We start from the raw sequence: 15,924 nt of genomic DNA, 5'->3' as shown, positions 1-15,924 counted from the left end.
TATATATATATATATATGTAAATAAGTTAGTAGCACGCTGGCCTCTCATGCCTTCAAGCTTCTCCACATCTTTGTTAACCGGGTTGTTCCGTTTTTATCTCTTTTCATTACTTTTATTTCTCATGTACTGCTTCCTCTTGAGTTTCTTATTACACTCCCTCCCTTCTTCGTCTCATCTGCAGGGGAAAGATGAATGATGGTGCGATAAATCAGGAGAGTGAAGCGTTGTCAAAGAACAATGATGAGGGTCAGCGCTTTGGGTACCCTGCTATGTATGGTTCCCACTGGGAAATCCAGATTCAGTGTAATATTGCTGCCACTCTGTCTCAGTATCTTTATCTCTCTTTCTCCCTTACTTAGTTTCTTTCTTTTCACCCTTTGTGAAATTTTTCTATCTTGCAGTTAATTCTAAATGTTTGGTGCAAAGTTAGAGACATGACATCTGCAGCGTCAGCTGAAGACCATTTTCTTGGAAGTGCATAGTTTGATTAAATTACATAGAACTGTAAGATAAAGAGTTTGCTCAGGCTCACTTTGCGAAAGTAAAGTCTGCTGGGCAAGGCCAAAATCAACACCAACTCATGGTAAGAGCCACATTTTAAGAGTGAGACATACTGCAAAGGCAAAGAAAAAAATTGTCTTTAGGAGGAATGGGTGAATATATTACTCGCACTGGTGTGACATTTCAGCATCATTCATAAATACTATAAATACTCATTTAGTTTGTATTTAAATAGTATAAACTCCACATTTGTAACAGGACCTTCCTTTAAAGATACTATAAGGAAACGAAAACATGAGGAATTTTGGACTGGATTTATGACACAGCTTAATTAAAGTTTGCATGACAGAACGTTTGTATGTCCAGCCCCTTAAAATCCAACATGTAGGAGTAGAAATGAGGGCAAATTAACGTAATGAACCAGAGTACCAAATATAATTCCAAATAATTTGATAAGTGAAACAGATTGAAATTGAAAACCACAAAATGTCTTTAAGAAAAAGAAAAAAGAGGCAGCAGCAGGTTTCATATGGTTCTTTGCCACTCGGGGAGTAAATCAGCTAAACTAATCACTGATTCAGGACCAAAATCCCAACACAGGATTTTAAACCCTTTGCAAATCCCCCCAAGGACTGACCAGCATACTGAGGGAAACATTATCATGTTTCTGAATATGTGATTAATGTTCAAACATACACTCTAAATAACTCCATTCACTGTCCAACATACCTTCAGGCCTAATGCAGCAGTGGGTGCTGTTGATGGTTCATTTGTAAGTTCGAGTATGTGTCTGGAGTGTATTGTAAGTGCCTCGGGGTACAGGAGGTACAGGAGAAAGCGAGGTATTTTCATGTACCGGTATGTCTAAAGGGAGAGAAAACATAGAGGCTGATTCTTCTGTGCTGGACATTGATGGAAAGATCACAAAGAATAGCGTTTCTGTTTTTGTGTAAATTCCGAACCCCAACCGAGTCTACCGGGCTTATAAAAAGAACTGTGGGACTATCCTGCTACTCTCATACATAAACACTTGGGGTGGTTTCTGCCCTATTGCAGTGTTCTGTGTATATAAATGTTGGTAAGACCTTAAAGGCAAATACCAGCTGAAGTTTGAGAGCCACATACCAGCTTTGAAATTTGTTATTCCTAGGTCTTTGTAACAAACCCTTTCAGCCTGGAAAGGGTAGGACTCTTCCAAAGCCACAAGAGCAAAAGGACAGGGGGGTGAAATGCATAACCTGGAGCTGCTCTGTTGATCCCAAATTGGAGACTGTATGTGTGGGAAATGCTCCTTCAGATTCCACTGGCTACAGCTGTCTAAAGTGAGAGGGTGCTTCTCAGAGACGTCAGTTCACTCACTAAGACTACACGATTCATTGGTGCATATTAAGAAAAGAGCTATTAAACTGTTAGCAGTCGGACGTACCGCCCACGGGACATTGGATGGTTTAGGGGACTAATAGGACTGCTAAGGGGTTAACAGGCTGTAGTTATTTTGTCAAATATGTGGAAATAAATCTACAGCATTCATCAAATCCACTATAACTTAAAAAATGCTTTCGTTTCATTTATTAATTCAAAATCGAAATATAAATTTTACTCATAGCACCACACTTGGAGGCACTTATCTAACGCCAACAGCTCTTCTAGTGCCCACTGTTGCTTTGTATTTCTGTGTATTTGAACTATTCATTTTTGGAATTTCTTCAAAGCTTATGGCCTCAACCAAACAGGCCTGAAGACTGGTTGGTGACCCTGTGAAAACCATCAGTTGCTAGAGGTTGCTAGCTGCTGCTGAATGAAGTCAGTCATAAGGAGGGTTAGAGGGAGCTAGCAGCAGTTTGCCAGTTCCCTGTGAAGCCTTAATACCTGTGAAACCTTAGGCCTGATTCTGTGAGTGGGACCTAAAGTTTCAAAGTACCAAAGATAAATGAGATAATTTGAACTATTCTAGTCATTCATCCTCTGGTCTTCTGAGAATCAACAAGAAAGACAGATTTATATTTTAGATTGAAAGAACCCATTTAGGTCGATACAGCTGCAGCTGTGAAGACAGAGTGAGAATATGTTCTTTTCTGTGATGGCCCATTCTGCATGCACATAATCCTTGTTTCACAATGAAGAATCGTATCTATATAATTACTGTTTTTAGTGTTTGCTATTGCATAGTCCCTGTATATTTGTATATTCCCTACTGAAGACTTCCATGTATATCAGGATTTTATTTTATTTTATTTTGAATATTTGTTTATTTATTTTCATACAAAAGCTAATGGAACAAAATAAAAACAGAAACATTTTCATTGTGAAATCCCCAAAACAAAATACAAGTTGTTGGATTTTGTTGTAACTTGCTTTTCCTGCCTGTACTTATGCCCGGTCCATCAACAATGTGAAAGCAGTTTTTCGGTGGATTTTCCCTTTAAAGTTCAACCATGGGAAACCGTACTGTGACAACAGACTTCCTGCTGAGCGGACCAAATCACAGAGCTCTGTTCCAACTACACTGTGTGTCTTAGTATGTGGAGCAGCCTGTGTGTGCCTCTCTGTGTGAATGTGTATTGAGTCCATGCACATGCAAGCACACAAGCATGCACGCATGCACACACAAACTTATATGTATGTGACTCTGGTCTGGATCATTTTTAACATGCATTCCTGCTATGATCTGTGTATCAGCTGCAGGTTCCTACAAGAATTCAGGATGAGAATCAGTTTGGACTGGATCAAGTGAGGCTACTGTGACATTTAATCTTCATAATACACAGTGGATCTGTCAGTGTGTGTGTGTGTGTGTGTGTGTGTGTGTGTGTGTGTGTGTGTGTGTGTGTGTGTGTGTGTGCTTGGACTTGACGGATTGCCTCTTTGGGAGAGAGATTTGTCACTCAGCAGGGGCGAGCATGGTTAGAACACACATTAAACAAAGACGGTTCTTAAGGGGATGAGAAACTGAGAGGAACGGAAAGTGTGTGTGTGCCCTCATCCACCCTCTCTGTGGATGAGGGCATCTATGTGCAACATGGCATAACAGATTAAATGAAATTAGTGCCTGACTGTGAGAATAATGTTCAAATAATATGTGAATGAGTTTCTGTGTCACTTATAAAGTTAGGTAGCTGAGGTGTATGGCTGAGTGATGAGTGCATAATACTTGTTGAGACACACATACACATACAAAAGTATTTTGACTTGTGAGAATTTATGCTTTGTGTGTATGTGTGTGTTGAATCCAAGCAAAGTTAGACTTGTGATTTGAAATCCACATACATCATGCAAACACTGATTTGTCACAGACAGAGTAATCCGATTACTTTTTTCAAGTAACGAGTAAAGTAAGGGATTACTATTGCAAAAACGGTAATTAGATTACCATTACTTTTCCGTAGGAACGCTGCGTTACTGCGTTACTAAAAACGTGATTTATTTTGCGAGAATGTCTCATGACAGTGACGTAAGCAAGTGCAACGTTCGTGACAACAGCTGTGTGCAGATCAACAGTGGATCATATATCGAGTGTGGGAGAGAGTATGAGCGTGCAGCGTTTAAAGCGTGGAAGTACTGACCTTACTTTAAGTTTGATTACATAAAAAGTGACAAAAACATTAGCGTCCGTTAGCATTGTGCGTGGGAAGAAAATGTCTTTTTACAGCGAAAAAAACCCCTAAACTTCCAAGCAAGCACGGAGTGCGCTACGACGTAATGGGAAACTCACAGAGAAACTCGCGGATTCTTCCACTGACCGCAGCGGCACACCTGCACCAGGGTAACCCTCCGCCTACCCTACTCCTGCTTTACAGGTGAAAATAGAGCAAAAGGACCCTAGTCTTTGACTTTATTTATTTTCTGCTGTGTTTTACTTGCATCTATTTGAAAGAGTGAGTGTAAACACACACACACAAAATTTTTTTTTTATGTGCCGGAATGTGCAGAAAATAGTTTTAAATATTAAACAAATTTCTTCCAGTCAGAGAATGTTGCATATAATTACATTTTTGCTTTATGCATAAAGTTAAAAGATTAAAATTAATAAAACAAGTTTTAAAAAAGGAGACTTTTCCATTTGATTACATTTTGTATGATGGATTATGTAGAAAAAGTAGAATTTGGCTGAAAGATCTATCACTCTATCACCTATTCAGGTTGTAAATTGTGTTTTTAAAAAGTAACTAAGTAACTAAGTTACTAAGTAATTAATTACTTTTGAAAATAAGTAATTAAAGTACTGATTACTTTTTTGGGGAAGTAATCAGTAATTTGTTACTGATTACTTTTTTCAAGTAACTTGACCAACACTGGTCACAGATAACACAAATTAGTAAAACTGTATAAATAAGGGCCACACTAAAGTCTTTATTCATCATTTTTAACTCTGAAGGGTAGGACCTTTACAAACGGAAATTTATTAATTCCATATTGAGTCCATACACTGATTAGAAAAGTGTTCGCAAGGCTCATAGATCAAACAAGCCAAGGCTAATTTTTAAAGAGGTTTCTATAGAATCAGTCTCCTCAGATGAGTGACCACCTAGTGGCTATTATAATGAATATAGATTTAAGCACTTCAGAAAAGGGATGAATGGACCCTGGACCGCCTTCAGATGTAAGCCAGGGCCTTAATGTAGGCTGCCTCTGGTTGTGAGAGAAGCCAGAGTGTAGATCAGACACAAATAGAAAAGCCCTGTTTTGTCCTCAGCTGCAAAAGGCTTGTACAAAATGTAATGACACTATTTAAGAGGAAGGATGTGAGGCACATAGGTAATCCTAAACCTTTTAAAAATAAACACAGGGCAGTTTGAAACGCAAGAGCCATCCTAAACAACATGCTAAATATCCCTGAAATTCTCTGTTTTTCTGTTAGTTTTGTAGGATTGCATTTGTAGTGGCGTGTCTGATTATCCTTCCTCTAAAGGTGGGGATTACCCTCAATGACCTCACAGTCATTAGGGACAACAAACACACATTGCTGTGGCGATGGTTCCAGGAGGTTTAATTCAACCTGTCGTTTGACTGCGAGGTCACTCCAGTGGTATAAACACCTTTAAATCATCAGATGATCTCATCAGAACCCACACATGGAAAATACAGTACACTCAACTCAGGCACAGCTGTCCAGCTCTACATAAATGGAACTCTAAGCAATCATGGACAAAGACAACATGCTAAAACAAAGCTAGTAATGAAGAATGATACTAAAGTTGAGTCTATGCTGAACCCAGAAAAGTTGGCTCCTCCAGCAGGGAACAAAATGAGAGATAAGCGGCTATGTTTGTAGCTGCACTTCTAACCGTATGTGTTTCTATATCAGAATTGCAATGACAACTGCTGTAGTTTCTCATTGGGCTACTTTTTAGCTTTGTGTTTATCCCTAAACACTAAAAGAAAGATCCTAATGATGACGCACACCAGGTATTGATTTGAGTCACTCTGTGGGATCTCTTATTTTGTTAAATGGTAGTTATAAACCAAATATATATCAAATACAAAAAAAAAATAAAAAATGGGGATGTCTTATTTTTAAGAGATTGATGTCAGAATTCTGAGATTCTTACTTTAATCTAAGAATTCTGAGAAAAAACTACAAATCCTGAGATTAAGACTGAGATTAATTCTGATTTAAAAAAAATTTGAATTCTGAGATTAAAGTCAGAATTCCGATAACAAAGAATTCTGAGAAAAAAAGTCTGAATTCTGATTTCAATCTCAGAATTCCAAGAAAAAAAATTGAGAATCCAGAGATTAAAGTCAGAATTCTGAAGGAAAAGAATTCAGAGAAAAAAAGTGAAAATCCTGAGTTTAAAGGTAGAATTCTGATTTTTAAAAACATTTGAATTCTGAGATAAAAGTCAGAATTCTTTAATCTCAGAATTCTGAGAAAAAAGTCACAATTATGACTTTTTTCTCAGAATTCTGTAGAATCCTGAGATTAAAGTCAGAGTTCTGAGAAGAAAAGTAGAATTCTGAGGTCAAAATTCTGATTAAAAAAAGTTTGAATTCTGATGTTAAATCCAGAATTCCGAGAAAAGAAGTCAGAATCTTGAGGTTAAAGTCTGAATTCTGAGAAAAATAGAATTCTGAGAAAAAAAGTTTGAATTCTGACATAAAAATCAGAATTCTTTAATCTCAGAATTCCGAGAACAAAGAATTCTGAGAAAAAAGTGAAAAAAAAAGACATCCCCAATTTTTTTCCCAGTGCCCCAATCCTCTTCTATAGAACACTAAGCACCACAGTACACAGAAAAGATATTCAGTTTTTGCTGCTTCGTGGTATCCAGTGTGTGTGTGTGTGTGTGTGTGTGCGCACGCACGCTCATTGTTATGATTTTAATTTGTAACTTCACTTTCACCTCCCCACCCTCTAATACTGTTTTAAATCCCTTTATGACTCTCCTCTTGCACTTTTTTTTGTTTCATTTCATTCATTTTTTCATTCATTTTTCTGCTCTTTTTAAAAATAGTTTTCAATAGGGACATAATTCTGAATGTTCTGGAAAGAGCAGTGAATGTTTACAACATATGGAAACACAACGTGGAGTCATGGTTTGCATTTAAAATACTCAGCTGATCCATATGAGTAGAGCTTTGTTTAATAGGTTTTACTGTGTTTAATAAATGCTCGTTTTTATTATTACTCCAGAGAAATACAGATAAGTTTTTATTCATGACTTTCTGACGTGAACAAAATTAGGCGAGAGTCAAAAGCCTCTCATGTCAATAATCAGTGTTCAAAACTTCAACGATGTCTCACAACTGCTCCATTGAGAAATAAAAAAACAGACTTTTCTTTTCTCATGCAAATTGTGTCTATTAATTCATACGTGTGTGTGCAGCTGGTTGAGCGAAAAGCAGGAAGGATTTTCGAAGACAAAAGGGAGTCAGCTAAGAGGACCACAGATGAAAACAACGGGGAGAGGATAAGATGAGGAGGGGTGCAATGAAAGAAAGGGAGAAAGAGAAAGGGAGGCAAAGGATCGAGAAAAGTGGGACGCTTTCCTGGAGGCCCCATATCATGAGATTCTCATTATTTACCTCCATGGATACCAGCAACCAAACCCCACCCCCCAAATTCTTTTTACCATTTATGTCATTCTATCTTTTCTTATTCTTACATCTTTAAGCTTCCCTCGACACTCTCACTCTCCTTTGAACCCTGTTTCCTTTCATCATTTACCCTCTTTTTATAACTGTTCCAATTACATGTGTCCCATATCACACTGAATGGTAATGGCTGGGATGTGTTTAGCTTCGATAACACACCAAAAAATATTTGCAGCAGAAGTATATAAATACATGTTTTTTGGTATACACCCTGCTGCATTACTGAATTGCAGCACTTGCAGAGTTAAAATCACTATGGATTGGGTAAATCTTAAGTACTTCAAAGCCCATTGCACCTCGTTGTACACTAAAGGGAACATCAAGCCAACAGACATATTTATTACATCAAGAGGAAATAATTTACACTAAACTTCTCCTTATTCTAAATAAGGATAGGATCAGTCTCAAACTCTGAGACAAGAAGTATTTTCCTAATTGTCCTAGCTGTTCATTTAAGATAAAAGTCTGCATTCTTTTTAATGGTTAGCAGGTGGTGACTGTAAGAAGAAAGAAGTTAGACTGTAAACCAATCTCTCATTAAATGACCCTACACTGGTCACTTGCTGTATGACCTCAGCAGAGACTTTCCTGATAAGTTTATGGTGTCAGTTGCTAGTTTAAAATCTCACTGAATACAACTTGATGTTGATTTTGTAAATTATGCGTAAAAAGATGTTGAAGCATTTGTGCTTCTGGAAATGTCTACTTGTGACTGGCAAGTCACTACTGCAGAGGTCAAAGGACTTAGTTCATGCTTCAAAATGTCAATGCCCATCTTTTGTATACAGTCTATGGAACTAGCTAGGCTAACATGTCCTTCCTGAGATTTTGTTTTTTAAATCAAGTTGCCAGGATGCAAGTGGACAATCCAGGAAGTTTCTGTTTACAGCCAAGAAATATCCCCCGTCATACGACCTCCAAAAAAAGCAACAATCTGATGCATACATATTAACCAGTGTCAGCAGATTAAGTGTGGTTGGATGCATTTAACCTGAACTTTTGTTTAACTTTTGATTTAAAAGCAAGATTATTAAAGATTTCTAGCTCTTCTGGTATGTGTGTGTGTGTGTGTGTGTGTGTGTGTGTGTGTGTGTGTGTGTGTGTGTGTGTGTGTGTGTGTGTGTGTGTGTGTGTTTTAAGTGATTAAATATTTATGTTGGTTTTCTCAGCATTCTGATTTATATTTGTGATCTTTATTTTCATGCAGACAAACAGAGTATGGTTCTCATTGCGCACAGCTCAAGCAGCCAAACTTCAATCTGCTATTTTGTCTGAGAGATATTTCAGGTCATGGAAGAGATCAAGAGCCAACAGTGACTTCATAGAGCATGTGATAGGTTACAAGACTTTGCATTAAGGGAAAGGCAAACAGAAAATGTCAACATGTATTTTTTTTTATAGCTTTATAACTCACTACCAAATTGTTTGTGAGATTAGACCACCCACAGGCTACCACAAGGGTGCAATGTGATTATAATTCAGAAGCTAAATGGACAGTTTTTGTTAGCAAACCCTAACCCATCGGGCAGATTGTTTTCCTCCTCCTGACCGTTGTTCAGTTTTCAAGGCAGAAAGGTAATCCTTTTAAATTTGAACGGTATCCTTTTTCTTTCTTCAGGGTTTAAAACTGATAATCCTTTAAAAGTGGACCAGCTCTTGTTCTCTTTTCCCATTTTAAGAAGAAATTGTAATCTGCTTTTAGTTTGGCCCCGGATTTTCTTCCAACAGAAATCAGAGGATCTGCAAGAGGATCTCGATGATGGAGTGACGGCACAAGCGGAAGAATTAAATGTCCGCTTAAAAGAGAACAAAGTTATAAGGAGAAAGATAAAGTGAAAAATACAAACATGCCAAAAGAGAGAGGGAGATGGTGGGAATGATTTTACTGAAATATTGCATGAAAACAATAAAAAGGAATAATGTGGGATCGACTGGAAACAATAAGAGGTGTAAAAGAATGAGAAGGTAAATAAGAGGAAAAGCTGCGGGATGGAAAGAGGCAAAATAAAACAAGCGAACATTTGCGAACTGACATAACAAACCACACAGGATATTGAGTTGGTGGTCAGCCTGAGAAGAATGATTTTTATGGAGTGGTGAAGAAGCTGAACATGGCGTGCACACACACATGCACGCACACATATATTAGGAAACCAAATCTCCCAGTAGGAGCCAGTGTGGTTTTAACCTCTGACCCTGCGACCTCGTCTTAGTTACAACGCAGACAGCTTAGCCGCTGTGAAACCATCAGATACTTGTGGTAAAGTTGTAGCTGGGGAGTGATTATATGTTGTTAAGCCATCTCACCTGAATGAAGTGCAGTTAAAAGGCTTCATCGTTTATGCAGTGAATTGCAAAGGTTGACATTTTTCTTCTTGTAAATAATTAAGAGTTCTGGAGGCAATCTGCCATTTCAGCATGCAGATCTATGTATAGTTACACAGCCACAAACTGTGCAGGTACTTAATCGTGTTGGCCATTATTTCATATTTTTAAATAAAGTGTCTGTATTGTGGGGCAAGAATAGAAAACTTGCCCCACAAGTAACATTTTTAAGCAGATGTAGCATCCTCAGTTTGCAATGGATATAAAACACAGTCTGTCTTAATTTCATTTGAAACTTTCTTTCATTTTCCCTTTGCACGCATTGCTGCAGTGCTTTTGAGATTAGATAGACACGTGGATGAGTAATTGAGCAAAATTTCCAAGCTCATCTAAAGATTTTCTTCTTTTCTTCACATGGATTCCTTCTGATGGCAGAGCAAACACAGGGGTTAAAGGTAGAGCAGAGTGGTTTCAGTAAATCTCTGGAGAACAACCCCCTCAGCTCTAATGCTAACTTTCTCGATTCCTCATTTCTTTTTTTCTCCATGTGTCCTTTTTGAATTTAAGCCTTTCACCTTTCAGTGACCTGTTCAATGACACTGCACTGGGCAGCACCAGGGCAGGGCAGACGTATTGACTGAAGCTTGGTTTGCTTTGTGTGTGCATGCATGCATAACAGCTGAATGTTCCACAGATCCACTGCTACGTCACTAAACCATCTCTGAATGTGTCCCATCTCCTGTTCTTTAGCTCATTTCAGACATGGAACCTTTAAAAATGCTGCATTTAGCAGGCAGTTGTGTTTTTTAAGGAAAAAAGAAGCTTTAGCAAACACGTGAAAGAGCACCTGCTCAGCAGTTACCAACTAGCTTTTAGCAGTTAAATGGCACAATATCTTCCCTATGGAATAGAGGGACTGAAGCAGAGCTACAAGGGAGGGAAAGGTGAATCATCAGTAATGAAAGGATTACAAACGTGACTTTCAATTAATGCTAATGTTACTTTGTGGCTCCAAATTCTTCCAGTTATTCTGGGGTGGCAAAAAAAAAATCCTACCTGCATTGTGACCACAGGAAATGCATTTTTGAATGAATGAAGCTCTGCATTAATGAGCTGAAACCAGCGTCCCCAGGAGGTGATTGAGGTGGACCCTTTAGGTCATTTGTTCAAGCAGCTTGTTATAAACCATTGTTGGGTTCAGTCTGACAGTGCTCATTAAGGACTGTGGTCAGTATAGCTTTATTTAGGCAGAGGAAACCAATTGAGAGTGAAGCTTTTATTTACAACAGTTCCCTTTAATTACACAGTTTGAAAGATATGAAGGAAGCAAGGAAAGAATTGAGGTCTTAATAAGTCTGAATAAGCAGGCGATCTGTTTGTGGCTTATCCAAATGCAGGTTTTTACCATATGAGACTGGACAATCAAGCTTCATTTGAACTGAGTGTGGATAATCACACCAAGTTAATTTTGTGCCTAGAGGACAAAAATAGTTGATAGGGTCATATCAACTATTTAGGGTCATATCAGAGCATACAGGGGCAAACAACCATGATCATTTGGGCCGCCAACTGCAAAGCCATCACGCCTGCCTGTGGTTAGTTTAAATGGTGACAGATGTGGTGCAGTAAGCAGAGTTAATAACCATAATAATATGGTTGGATAAAAACATTTAATATATAAATCTAATCAGATTAAAACAATTTTTTAAATGTAAAAGTTTATTCTTGACGTTGTCTTTACTTTTTCTGTCTCTGAGCCGAACCACATCTTGAAAAACGGTCACTTCAGGCTGCACTGCACAGTTTTTTCCAACATACTCAGTCCTCAGGTGTTCCACCCAAATATGGAAGTAAAAAAGAAAAAAGAGAGAGACAGAGACAGAAATTCTGTGTGGGGTGAGTGTAGGTATGTGAAGGGATTAGTGGCTGTGGCCATGGCTAATCTGCAAGTCCCCAGGGAGTCCCCACCACTGGACTAAGTTTGTGGAATGAATTGTGTGTGTGTGAGTGAGTGTGTGTGTGTGTGTCAGACCTGCCACTGTGCACACCAAGCTGCCTCCCTGTCTGCTCCATTGACTTGTGATTAAGACTTATCACATCAGGAAGTAACACTCTGCATGTGTGTCTTGATGTCTACGTATTTGTGTGGCTCTGTATCTGTCTGTGCTTAGCAACAGGCAGCCTTTTGCTCTTTGAAGCTTTTGGCCAAATCAAATTTATTTGAATCTGTCTGCTGAATGGTGCAGTTTCTTTCATTTGCTGTTTCATGTGCGGTGCGTGGAAATGTCTCTCTGCAGAGCTGCTCATGCCTCTGCCAAAACAGAATGAAAGAGAAAAACCTTTCATTCAAAGCAAATGGTGAAAAGGCAGGTTCTGCTGTTATAGCTTATTCAAAGCATCTTTATTTAGCAGGAGCCACAATATTCTTCGTGCCAATTAACATATACACAAGCACAGTTTTTAAAGACTTGCATTCACAGCTGGGAAATAATATACTGAAATAAATTCAGTCTGACACTCTCGTGCATCTGGCATGAGTGATTTGGTGTCCCACTTTACATGGAGCTTCAAAAAATATATTTCCTTTTTCCTAATCCATCATAACTAGATAATATCAGACATTTTTAATTGGATCTGTTTCTCAGGAGTCAACACTGAGAGGCTTTTCATTCAGTATTGGCAAAGAAAGCAGAAAAGGCTCAAGTGAGAGCAAATGTTGCACATGAACGCTTTTTCACATTTTCCCACCTCCCAGTGAAAAATACAAGTCATCACAAAGGGCGGTGCCATAAAGTGACACAGATCATGTGAATCTCATAAGAAACATGCTGCTGACAAAGACCCGTTAAGTGATGGATGCACCGGTACTAAAACTCAAAGGTGATTCCCTGAGAGCAAAGCAGCTGGAATCACGCAACAGTTGTAGCAACACCTCAAACAGTTTACATAAAAGACAATAGGAGCAGATGAGTATAAGCAGACTGTCAAATAAGACCATAGGAATAAAATTTATACTTATCAAAGGAGTTTAGATTTCACTCAAATAAAATATGTCCTTTCATGCTAAATGTGTGACTTGCATGCTTGTTAGATTTATCAAAATGTCAGACTACTTTCAGACTACTCAGAATGAAGAGTCAAACACATGTTTCCACACAAACAAATCCTTTGCCCCACATTTAGTTTTTTGGGCTCGCATCATCTACTGATCCACGATGGTTACTGCCAAGAAAACACTTTATTCTTTGGCATTTTCAAAAGGAAACTGCCAACACAAGACCAAGGACAGTCTGATTCATGGCCAAACAAGAGGAATGGCGTATAATCTATGAGCACTGGGGAGCCTGGCAACAAATGACTGTGCATTGCAAGTGTCAGTGAAGGATACGTTTCATGCAAATACAGAATTTGTTGCTTTTTGTTGTTGTTTTTGTGAATTTCTATCTTTTTCCTTACAGTAGCAGTGAGAAGCTGAACTATCAATCGGGCTGATGAATGAATAAAGCTCTATTCCTTTCTTGAGGATTGGTATTTTCTAATAATACGACATATCTTCAAAATTATACTGCGTTTAAAAATATATAAAACAATTAGTGACTTACAATCAAAGACTGATTGATAACAAAGATAACAAAGAAAGGTAAACTCTGAAATCACCCTGCCCATGTTACCCAAACACATCTGCTTCGGTGTGCAGAGATTGTACAGACCTTTGGGGGTTCCTCAGGGCTGCTGGTGGGAAGGTTAAACACTTTGTCGGTGTATTTGTGTGTGCAGGATCGTGTTTGTGTGTGTATGGTTTAACTTTGGGGAGTCATTTCAGCAGTCAAATCAAGGATTACGACAAGGCGCCGCATGGAAATAGGAAATTAGCCTGAGGGCTAAAGAGGGGTTTGAATGTGTGTGTGTGAGTGTGTGCATGTTTTTGTGTGGCTCAAGTCCTGCATTGCTCATTTTGTGGGGACCTTAATATGCTCACACATTGTGGGTATGTGTCAGGGGCTTAAAGCAAGTTCCCACAGCATAAATGATTAAATATTAAGGTGGAGACTTTGTTTAAGGTTAGAGTAAGGTTATGTCATTGGTTATGGTTAGGGTTGTAGTTAGGCAAGCAGTTTTTGTTACGTGTAGAGTAAGGCTCAGTGAAATGTAATGTCATGTCCTCATACATATATAGATAAAGAAGTACAAAGACACACTGGTCTTTATGCACGATTGCATATGCATATGTTAAATGCGCATCTGAGAGCATCAACAGAAACCAAAATTTTGTTGCGTCTTGAAAATTAAAATTATTTCATGCAAATTTTTTGTTGCTATTTGTCTTTGTTGCAGAGAACATTGTGTATATGTAACCCATCACATGTCGATGAAACAGAGGACTGAGTTCCAGACACTTGACCTCACTGGTGACTATTTACAGTTTGAGGTTATTATTCGTTCTGCATCAAAACAGAACTGCTGTCAGTTTCACAGCTGTGTGCACCACCTAATTCATCTTTTTCTGTTTGTGTCTGAATTTTGTTTTGCAGCTGTTTGCATCTTGCTGTTGTTGTTACGAATGGCCTGCTATTGTTGTATTCTGTGTGGACCTTTGACTTTTTTAATATGACTGCATGTACATGTACAGCACTTTGGTAGCGAAAGCTGTGTTTAAATGTACTTTAAATACATTTTACCTAGTTACTTACTAAATCTACATTTCTTACAGTGTTATGAGACTATGCGATTATATTAGTCATGTAGTATTTTGAATGATTAATCATATCTGACTCTATTGGTTTTTAATGAGTCTTATGTCATTGTTTAGCTGTACTGTCCAAAACCTCTCATGTTTATGCAAATAGGGATGGAATTTTTATTCTTTGGCTCATTTTCAAGGAACAGACAAACAGTTAGTTGATTTGCCTGTTTATATAGTGTAACATTTAGCAGCTGGAGAGTCAGAAACTCCCCTATGACAAAGGTGTTGTTGCACATCAAAAACAGGAACAGAAATATAATTAATAGAAATAAAATGCTAAACTTATATTTAAAAAGTTAACAGTATCTTATTGGTTAGTTGATAGGTGCCTAATAAAGCATGTACTAAGGTGTGCACTGAAGCGTAACCTGGCACGCACCTCCTAAGAAATGGAGCAACAGGTCGACGCAGCCCACAACTGTTGTGATTGGCCTGTTCACTTTTTGAATTTATCACTGAGGAAATAACAATCATCACCTCAGTATAAAGAATAATAATCATAGCATCGATATAAGGACTCACAAATGTCAGCAAAATTCCTGGAGTGAGACTGCTGAAAGTATGGAAATGGACATGAGGGAATGAACAAAGGAGTGGAAAAAATTAGAGGGACAAACTGACCATAACAAAGAGCAGACAAAGGAGGGAAAAAGTCCCAGCATTTTATTTTATTTTTGACATTTTTTTGGCACTGCATATGAAGCACCAGGACACGTCCACATGGTAATTAACACTTAATGTACCAGGACAAGCATAAATGTGAGCAGTGACGTCACCCATTTACATTGGTGCCCTGCAGAAATCTAAATTTTGCCTCAGGGGAAATTATATTGTATATTTGCATCAAACCTTTAAACACATTTCACTGCAGAAGTTTCAAAACATTTTCCCACTTTAATTAGAAAAGGCATATCGTGATAGATGAAGTCAGGGTGTGACTCAATCTATGTCAGATTAAAAGGTTTGTTAATTTGACACAACAAGTCTCATCAAATAATGTACCCTCTATCCCACCATGGTATTTATGTGTGTTCAAAACATCTATTTCTGCTTTGATTAAAGTTTATTAGGATTTAATGTTGAGTATTGTTGTGAGGTTTACACTGTCTGATTTAAATTAATGTTTTTGGAAGGATTCTGCTTCCCAGTTATAAACATTTGTTAGAAAAAGTAATCAAAAAATGATCCAATGTGATTACTTACATTACTTTGATGCTGTCATTAAAGCACTTAACGTTACCTAATTTTAGAACAGTAA

This window comes from Haplochromis burtoni, unplaced genomic scaffold, assembly GCF_018398535.1.
Source record: "Haplochromis burtoni strain Fernald_Lab_line unplaced genomic scaffold, NCSU_Asbu1 Contig_60, whole genome shotgun sequence".
NCBI classification, from domain to species: Eukaryota; Metazoa; Chordata; class Actinopteri; order Cichliformes; family Cichlidae; genus Haplochromis; species Haplochromis burtoni.
This window is presented reverse-complemented; position numbering follows the sequence as displayed.